This window comes from Camellia sinensis, chromosome 5 (assembly GCF_055761805.1).
Source record: "Camellia sinensis isolate YWXY chromosome 5, ASM5576180v1, whole genome shotgun sequence".
NCBI lineage: Eukaryota > Viridiplantae > Streptophyta > Magnoliopsida > Ericales > Theaceae > Camellia > Camellia sinensis.
Genome location: NC_138965.1, coordinates 110,878,314 through 110,889,144, shown reverse-complemented (window position 1 = coordinate 110,889,144; position 10,831 = coordinate 110,878,314).

Sequence of the window (10,831 nt, the reverse complement as noted above, 5' to 3'; positions counted from 1 at the left end):
TATGTTTTGGTAAAACCAATGTCCCTTAATTCAAATTAGATTATATTTTAGCACATACATTATGAAATTAAATATTTTGTTTTATTTTATATATAGATATATATATATATATATATATAGTATTAATTTAATTAAACGTTTGGGGTGTCACAATATTCCCTTTAACTATTTTGTCCGAAAAGGTGATCTCTCCGAGAATGAGAAAAGTCCTGAAGATAAGATCACCCATTTGATAAACCCCTCTTCTTAGCCATACCGAACCAATGCTCCCCAATCATACCAAAGGGTTGGAGTCCTAGAGGACCCCCCATTGCAGATATTGCCGATTCTGACGGATCTCTAAGGTTGTGCCACCTTGACTCAGGTATTGGCTAGTTAAATGTCTCAGATCTCTAGGTTTGTTCAAAACCCTTTTGAGTCCGAGCTCAAATAGGTCTTTAGGATCGTGAATCCGATTCTTTTCGAGATTAGAGAAATCTGGCCCATTCTATGGTGATATCTCCGGACCCACTAATTTCGGGCTCTCCGTCTAGGCTCCGATTGGGCTTAATCAATTAGATGGACTCGACTTAACCCTCTTGCAAAGTAACTAAAATACGATAATACCAACTCTAATAGCTAATAAGTCTTATTTAAAGAGTCTTTTAGAGATACTTTTAGGGTTGGTTTAGGATGATCTAAATAAGTACACTTTTTGACTTTTTATGAAATATGGGTTGGGTATGGATAGAGTTTGAAGTGATGTGTTAGAGAGGTGATGTGACTTAAATAAGATGATGTGGCTCAATTAGGATAGTGACTCTTTGACTTTTTTAGATCATGTCAAACAAGGCCTTTTAATGTGTTTTAATTTGAGATGAAAAGATCATAGAAATTCACATTATTATGTGTATTAATTGTAACATTAAGCAACCAAAATGATACATATTGCATACTTTGAGGATTAAAAGAATAGTTTTGGACATGGATAGGCCCACGAGGCATACGGCCCACAGCAAACCACCCCGAACCCATCGCCTAGGACCGATAGCATAACCCGGTTGGCAAAGCCCAGGACAGCTGGAGGCCATCTAGGCATGGGGGGCCAATGGCATTCGGACACATGGCAGGTGGAACACGGTCCACATCAGCAGACAAAGATCTGCAGAGTTATTACCACAACACATCACCATTAATGCATCCCATCACAGCATTTATTACGACAACACCTCCCCGTCGGAACAGAGCCCCTCACCCTGAACAAGGTAAGCTAGGCACAAGCTTTCGGCGGAAGGGGGCACATCACAAGGAATAATGAAATGATTACCAAAGGATATAAGCAAGAATAGCAAGACAAGAAAAAGGTTAAGTTTTTTATCTATCCACCTCCCTCTCTACATTTTCTTCTTCTTCTACTAATTCTCACGCCGGAGGGTTCACTGGGGGACTGCCCCGTTCCCCTTTGGACTTGCATGCAGGTCATTTGACGGAATCACCACCCCAAACCGGAACTCGAAGAGCCTGGACCAGCCCGACCCATCCACCCGAGACGGACAGCATTATCAGTTGGCGCCGTCTGTGGGAAACTTGTGGTTTATTCGTGCGCTAGTTGTGTTCACTATCGCCGGAGCCCTCTTTTCTCACTATTACCTTTTTCCTCTCACCCGTCCAGGTGTATGGTCACGACTAGGTCCATAGCCTCCCACCATAATACCACCGATCATCAAATAGACCCTTCCCATCCAAACAACCCACCACAGTACATCATCGAACTTACTAACAGTATTAACCGCATGGCCGAGCAAAACCAGGCCCTGATCAATGCTTTGCTCCAAAGAAACCTCCCTGCTCCACTTCTAGACATTCCACCCAACCAAGAAAGAACCCCCGACCACACTGCTCCACAACCCCCTCCCCCCAACCTCCCTAACCCAGAAGGTTTACAACCCCCTCCTCCTCCACATGTGAGCCTACCACCCCGGCCTCCACGCCCGCCGGTCGTGCCACTAGCCCCTGAAGGGGAAGCCAGCAGTGTCCAGCCCCCATTGACCGACCATGGCGACAACATTCCCCTCTGGGATGCAGAACTTCGAGCCATGAAACTCCAACTACAAGGGGTCATCCAGAACATCCAGCACAAGCCCTCAGCCACCGCCAACTCGCCCTTTGTTGTCTCCAAGTTCAAAATGCCTACCATTGACTCCTTCGATGGCACGACGAACCCAGTCGACCATCTGGAAACCTACCGCACCCTTATGATCCTCCACGCTTTCCCTGACGAGATCATGTGCCGAGCCTTTCCAGTGACACTAAAGGGATCAGCTCGATTGTGGTTTAGCCAGTTACCGGCGGACTCCGTCTCTACCTTCCAACACCTTAGTGACTCTTTTCTGAGCCACTTCATCGGGGCCCAGCGTCAGAGACGCCCAGCCACCCAACTCTTGAACATTCGTCAGACCGAGAGGGAGTCGCTCCGCAGCTTCGTCACTCGCTTCAACACCGAAGCTCTTCAAGTAGCGGAGAATGACGACAAGGTCATCCTCACCGCCTTCATGGCCGGCCTGCGGTCGTCGGATTTCCTTTTCTCCCTCTCCAAAAACCCTCCAACCACCATGGCAGCCCTACTCTCTAAAGCCTAGAAATACATGAATGCTGAAGATTCCCTGGCCGCTCGGCAAGAGCCCACCCCTAAAAATCTGATCCCTAGAGACAAGAGGAAAAACCCCGAAAACAGAGCCACCCCGTATAATAGCCAAACACCCCACTATAACAACCGACCCCCCCGTGCCGACCGGTCGACTCCGACCCGGCCGCCCGGTCGGTTTAAGCGATACACACCTCTCAACTCCCCCATGGAGCACGTCCTCAATCAGATCCAACGGGACTACCCCCTCAAGTGGCCCCTACCTTCACGAAACCCTTCCACTCGAAAAGATCAGTCCAAATACTGCCGTTTCCACCAAGACCATGGTCATACCACTGACGAGTGTATTAACCTCAAAGATCAGATCGAGACCTTCATATGCCAAGGCTGCCTCAGCCGATTCACAGACACCCGCCCTCCACAGAGGCAAAGAACCGACCTCGCCAGGAACAATCGCCGACAAACACCACCCCGCAATCAAGCCCCACCTAACCAAGGCCACGATCGCCCACCACCACAGCCTTGGCCTCCTGGTAATCCCCCTCCACCAGTCGGAGAAATCCAAGTTATTTCAGGTGGCCTTGCTTGCGGGGGGCCATCCCGCTCGGCTCAGAAGGCAGAACTCAGAAAAATCAGGCAGGGATCAGACAAAGCAGTGGCGACGGTGGACCGACCTCCCAAACAGTCGAAACAATGGATCGAACCTATCACCTTCACCGACACTGACTGTGCAGGAGTCCGTTACCCACATGATGACCCCCTTGTCATTTCCGCCATCCTCTCCAACTACAAAGTCAGACGAGTCCTCATAGAAAACGGCAGCTCTTCAGACATTATCTTCCTCAATTGCTTCCGCCAGCTCAAGATTGGGGAGGAAAGCTTGTCTCCTCTCCAAACCCCTCTGGTCGGCTTCACCGGCGACCGTGTGACCTCCATCGGCTCCATCGATCTACCTATCACCATTGGCGAGCACCCGCGGCAGACCACTAAGTTGCTCACCTTTCTGGTGGTCGACTGCCCCTCTGCTTACAACATCATCCTTGGCCGCACAGCCCTCAACGCCTTCCAAGCCATCACATCTACATATCATCTTGCCATCAAATTTTCCACCGATCTCGGTGTCGGAACTGTCAAAGGAGAACAGACCGTGGCCAGGGAGTGTTATGTCGCCTCACTCAAAGAAGTCAAACTAAAAGAGGCCATGATCATCGAAGGGCTCGACGTCCGAGACGAGGACGAACTGGTCAGAGGTGAACCTATAGAGGAACTTGTTGAAGTTAACATTGATCCCACCAACCCAATCAAGACCGCCAAGATTGGCAGCCAATTACCTTCCCAAGCCAAGGCCGACCTTACTGCTCTTCTGACCGAGCACAGAGATGTATTCGCATGGACCCATTCTGACATGCCTGGCATCGACCCCTCCTTCATAACCCATCGCCTCAGCATCGAACCCCACTTTCGACCCCACCGCCAGAAGCAACGCATTTTCCATCCGGAGCGCAACACTCTTATAGCCGCCGAAGTTGACAAACTCCTCAAGGCCCAGTTCATCAAAAATGTGGACTATCCTAGATGGTTGTCCAACGTGGTCCTCGTCCGCAAACACAATGGTAAATGGCGGCTCTGTGTCGACTACTCTGACCTGAACCGAGCTTGTCTCAAAGACAGCTACCTCCTTCCCTGTATAGATCTGCTGGTCGACGCCACGGCCGGTCATCAAATGCTCAGCTTCATGGATGCCTTCTCTGGGTACAACCAAATCCTGATGCACACATCTGATCGGGAGCACACATCATTTATTACCGACCGAGGTACCTACCACTACTGTGTAATGCCGTTCGGATTGAAGAATGCTGGGGCCACTTATCAGCGGCTGGTTAACGCCGTTTTCCATCACCAAATAGGTCGGAATATGGAAGTCTACATTGACGATATGCTAGTCAAAAGCAAATACTCCTCCGATCACCTCACTGATTTACGTGAGACCTTTGCCACCTTGTGCAAGTACCAGATGAAGCTCAACCCAGAGAAGTGCGCCTTCGACGTAGGATCTGGCAAATTTTTGGGCTTTATGGTTAGTCAGCGCGGCATCGAAGCTAACCCTGAGAAGATAAAGGCCTTGGTTGAGATGCAGTCGCCTAGGACGGTCAAAGAGGTTCAGAGACTCACTGGCCGAGTGGCGGCCCTCAACCGCTTCATTTCCCGTGCAACAGATAAGTGCTTGCCCTTCTTCAAAGTTCTTCGGCAGACTTTTGAATGGACAGCTGAATCCGAAGAGGCCTTCCAACAGTTAAAGCAATGCATGGCCAACCCCCCCTTCTCTCCCAAGCAATCACGGGCGAACCCCTCTTCCTCTACCTAGCAGTATTGGGAACCGGAGTCAGTGCAGCTCTCCTCAGAGAAGATGGCTCAATTCAACGGCCAGTCTATTACATCAGTCGGGCTCTCAGGGGCACGGAGCAAAACTACCCCTTGCTGGAAAAATTGTCCCTGGCCTTAGTCATTGCCTCCAGATGACTCCGTCCATACTTCCAAGCCCACTCCATAGTGGTCCTCACCAACCAGCCCCTGAAAAAGGTCATGCAGCAACCAAAACTCTCAGGTAGACTGATGCAGTGGTCCGTAGAACTCAGCCAGTTCGACATCTCTTACTGCCCTCGGACAGCAATCAAGGGGCAGGCTGTAGCTGACTTCATCATGGAGTTCACCAAGTCGACCCCGACCACTACACCTCCGCCCCCACCAACTCCAACAGAGCCAGAAGATCCTCATTCTTGGACTCTTAATGTCGACGATTCGTCCCGAAGAGAAGGAAGTGGTGCCGGGCTCATCCTCACCCCCCCTGAGGGCGGCTACTTCAAATGTGCCCTCCGTTTCTTGTTTGAAGCAAGCAACAATGAGGCCGAGTACGAGGCATTAATAGCAGGACTCCACCTTGCCAAGGACATAGGGGTCAGCCACCTCCAAGTATTCAGCGACTCCCAACTCGTCGTCGGTCAGATGACGGGGGACTTTGATGCCAAGGAAGACACGATGCGAGCTTACAGGGACCTGGCACTCTCCCTTGCTCGCCTCTTCAATACCTTCCACATCAGGCACATTCCTCGGGCGAAAAATTCCAAAGCAGATGAGATGGCTTAGTTGGCCTCTGCTGACCATCCTACTCTCAGCCATGATGTCCGCGTCGAATATCTACACCACCCAGCCGTCTCACCCGATCTGTAGGCTGTACAATACATCCAAAACAAACCCATCCCTTGGGCATCCGACATTCTCCTATTCTTGACCACAGGAGCAATCCCAGTTGACCAGCAGCAGGCTGCCAAAGTCCGATCCCGAGTGTCCAATTACGTCATTGTCAATGGTATATTGTACAAGCGCGGTTTCTCCCGACCATATCTACGATGCCTCAATCCAGCTCAAGCAACTTATGTAATGCAGGAGATCCATGGGGGAATTTGTGGTAATCACCCAGGTGGCAGTTCCCTTGCCCAGAAGATACTCCGTACTGGGTATTTTTGGCCAACTCTTAATCAGGATGCGACCGACTTCGTGCTCAAATGCGATAAATGTCAACGCTTTGCCAACATCCCCCATGCTCCTCCTACAGAATTAATCACACTCTGCAGTCCTTATCCGTTTGCCAAGTGGGGAATCGACCTGGTTGGTCCACTTCCCACCGGTCGAGGCCAGACCAAGTTCGCAATTGTCGCTATTGATTACTTCACCAAGTGGGTCAAGGCTGAACCCCTTGCCACAATCACCGAGCGAAACACCACCAGGTTTATCTGGCAATCGATTATTTGCCGATTTGGCATCCCTCAAGCCATTATCTCTGACAATGGAAAACAATTCAATAACGTGAAGTACAGAAAATTTTGTGCAGATCTCCAGATTCAACCATGCTTCTCTTCCCCCGGTCACCCCCAAGCAAACGGCCAAGTTGAGGTCACCAACCGTTCCCTTCTGAAAATCATCAAAACTAAGCTCGAAGCTGTTAAAAGCCTTTGGGCTGAAGAACTACCAAATGTACTCTGGGCTTACCGAACCACTGCTCGCACTCCCACTGGTGAAACCCCTTTTCGCTTAACATATGGCGCTGAGGCGGTTATTCCGGTAGAAGTCGGTTTGCCCACTCCCAGAGTTTTATATCCGGATCTGGCCGCAGCCGAAGAACTCCATCGAACAGACTTGGACCTCGTCGAAGAGCTCAGAGAGACCGCTGCTGTCAGATTGGCTTCGTACCAGCAGAAAATGAGAACACACTACAACCGCCGAGTCCGACCACGAGAGTTCTCCGTAGGGGACCTTGTCTTACGAGAAGTGACTCTTGCCACAAAGAATCCAACCGAGGGAAAACTGGCAGCCAAATGGGAGGGGCCCTACGTTGTGAAAGCTCGACCACAACCAGGCACTTACCGACTTCAAGACATGGAAGGCCGGGACCTGCCCCATCCCTGGAATGCCGAACATTTGAAGCGTTACTACCAATAAGTTCATGCCGTTGTATTGTCAATATTGTTGTATTTCTCTTTTTATACATAATGCAAATTCCGACTGGTGACCTCAGCTTTCATAATTCAACTGTCTCTATGTGGCTCCCATAACTTTTTTACTTGCAGCATTTTAAAAGCCTCAGCCAGACTGAGCACTTCGAAGCCTCAGCTAGACCAAGCACTTCAAAAGCCTCAGCCAGACTGAGCACTTCCAAGCCTCGGCCAGACCGAGCACTTCAAAAGCCTCGGCCAGACCGAGCACTCAAAACCTCGGCCAGACCGAGCACTCAAAGCCTCAGCCAGACTGAGCACTTCAAAGCCTCAGCTAGACCAAGCACTTCAAAAGCCTCAGCCAGACTGAGCACTTCCAAGCCTCGGCCAGACCGAGCACTTCAAAAGCCTCGGCCAGATCGAGCACTCAAAACCTCGGCCAGACCAAGCACTCAAAGCCTCAGCCAGACTGAGCACTTCAAAGCCTCGGCAAGACCGAGCACTTCAAAAGCCTTATCCAGACCGAGTACTCAAAACCTCGGCCAGACCGAGCACTCAAAGCCTCAGCCAGACTGAGCACTTCAAAGCCTCGGCAAGACCGAGCACTTCAAAAGCCTCATCCAGACTGAGCACTCAAAGCCTCAGCCAGACTGAGCACTTCAAAGCCTCGGCCAGACCGAGCACTTTAAAAGCCTCATCCAGACCGAGCACTCAAAGCCTCGGCCAGACCGAGCACTTCAAAAGCCTCAGCCAGACTAAGCACTTCAAAAGCCTCAGCCAGACTGAGCACTTCAAAGTCTCGGCCAGACCGAGCACTTCAAAAGCCTTAGCTAGACTGAGCACTTCAAAGCCTCGGCCAGACCGAGCACTTTAAAAGCCTCAGCCAGACTGAGCACTCCAAAAGCCTCAGCCTGACTGAGCGCTTCAAAGCCAAGCAGAACCACATTTTTAACACTTAGTCACATTTTGAAGTTTCTTCATAATTCCAGGACCACGTTTTTACCTAGTTAAATTCCAAACATACTCTCACGTATTTCATTTACTAATCAGATTATTTGCCGCCTCACCCAGTTTACAATTAACTGTTTAGTTACAATTTGCAATTAACTGTTTAGTCTTCATCCGTGCTTAATATTATGTTCTACAATTTGCCACTCCAATTGTTCAATCAAACACTATCATCCTTTCAATTTTCATACAACTCCAATCACACTCCGCAGGGAGGAACCTTTAACTTTAACTTTACACGATATCTTTATTGACCCAATCTCTATGACCAGTTTTTATAACAACACTTCATTTATTCTGGCAACATAAACAAAACAAACAAAATTCAACTGGCAACATAAACGAAGTAACCTTTGTACACAAATTCATTACAAATAAATTCTTCATACATTCATTCATGCACTCATTCCTTTACATTGTGTTCACAAGTACATTACAAAAAAAAAAAAAAAAACACACAGACACAGAGCACGCCCAGTTCTTCTTCTCCCTGGCTACTCCTCCTCACTAGACGCCAGATCTTCTTCTTCAATGCCTTCGTCCAGGGGGGTCTGGGCCACATCATCTTCCCCTATCGTCACACTACTAAGGTCCAAGTGTGGGAACAGCTCTTCAGCTTTGCGCTTGAACATCTTCCAACCGCTGTCCCAGAACTCGGCCATTTCGTGCTTGTAGAAGTCTGACTGCTGGAAGCTTTCAATCACCTCTGCCTCTGTCCTACCTCCAGCAGTCTTCCTTGATGGACCCACCCTCCCAGACTCTTGCCCAGCCAGACTCCTGGCGACAGCGGCATCTACCACCAGCTGAAATTCGGGGGACCCTTTATATTGCTCCACTGCTGCGACGCACAGATCAGGGTAGGCCGCCCTCTCAGACGCCGCCTTCGCCCTCTCCTCGTCCAGCTCCCTTTGCAGGGCCCCCCTTTTAGCAGCCGCCGTCGCCCTCTCCTCTTCCACCCCCTTCTTCAGATTCTCCAGCTCCACCACTGCCTTCGCCTTCTCTATTTCCCACTCCCTCAGAAGCCTCCCATTCTCCTCCTCTGCTCTGGCACGCTCCTCCCCTAACTCCTTCAACAGATCCCCAATTCTGGAATCTGCTTCATCCTTTTGCCTGACCAGCTCTTCATTGCTGGTCATGGCCTCTTCATGCCACTCGACCGCCACAGCGCAGGCCCTTTCAGACTCTTCCAACTTTTTCTGTTCACTAGCCAGTTGGAACTCGAGCGACACGACCTTACGGCGTGTGTCCTCCAGCTCCAACTTGACTGCTGGCAGATCGGCATGGGCAGTCTTCCAGTCGACACTGTCCTTCTTCAACTTGGCCAACTGGGCCTTGGCCTCCTCAGCCTTCAACTTGGCAGCCCCTGCCTTCCTCAGGAGGGCCCCTGCCAAGGTAGTTACCTTCATTTGGGCGGAGCATAACCCCCTCAGCAGGTCAACCACATTATATCCTGAGGTCGCACACAGAGCTGTCTCTTCAACAATCTTCACCAGGCGGTTTGCCCCCGCCCTGGCTGGGCCTTCTTCTCCCTCCAACCTTCCAGCTATCGCGTGCGCGTAATAGATCCCCGTCGCCAGACGAACCCCCCCTTCCTTGGGGTCAGGCCCCTTCTGGACCTGTTCCTTTCCGCTCGGCACCGCCTCAGTCAGCCCAGCCTCCACTTGCACTGCTGGAGCAATCTCCACAACCTCCACCGTTAGGGTGATCTCCACCACCTCTGGGGCGTCCTTGGCCACAGGGACCTCCACCTCAGTTGGGGCCACCTTAGCCCTCTTGGCCCCAGACTCATCTGCGACTTCCTCTGGGGCACTCCTCCTCTTCTTCTTCAGAGCCTCCCCCTCTCTTCTCGCCTGCTCTTTTACAGGGTCTACAGGAGGCGGCCGCGGCTCAAAACTGCTTAAGTCTTTTTCCCCCAACGGCCTTGGGTGCGGTCGGATTCTCTCCCGCGCGATCGGCTGAGGCGGTCGGTCCCTTTGCGCTTCCTTCAACTTCGTGGCCTTGGCCAGAACGGCCCGATCCTCCACTTCCTGAGCTTTTCTCCTCGCCTCCAATTCTGCCCGGCCAAGGTCTCCGCCCTTCGGCTACGGCCCCAGCCCCGCCTCAAACAAGGCAGACGGTTGGACAAGCTCGTCCCATTTGGCCCCCTCTCTCTCTCTTTCCATTCCTTCATTCTCTTCACCCTCTCTTCCGCCATAGCCCCCAGTCTCGACTCCATCGACCTGGTTGGCACCTTCCAGATGGTGCGCACCCCCATTCCCCCAGCAGCAGACACGTAGAACCACCGTGGCCGCCACCCCTTGATCGACGTAGGCAGCCCTGCCACCAATCCCCTCCCCATCACCGCCTGTAGGGTGACCCAAGTTTCTTGCTGCCTCGACGCCTTGTAGCACGAGAAGAACTTGTCCACCGTCATGGCCTCCCCCCCATTCGCCTTAGGCCACGCACTCGGACAGGCCAGCAGAATCTTCCATGCATTGGGCATCAATTGCCCCGGCGCTACCTCTAGGCGATTCAGCACGTCCACCACCACTTGAGGCAGTGGCAACCTCAGCCCCCCTTTTAGCGCCTCCTCGTACAGGGAAAACTCCCCTGGCCTCGCAGTAGACGGCCTTTCCCTTGATGTTGGCAGCAGTAACTCTACCTCCGTCGGAATCTGGTATCGTTCCCTGATAACCTCTAAATCCGCCGCCGTGAGTGTGGATCTGTCCGC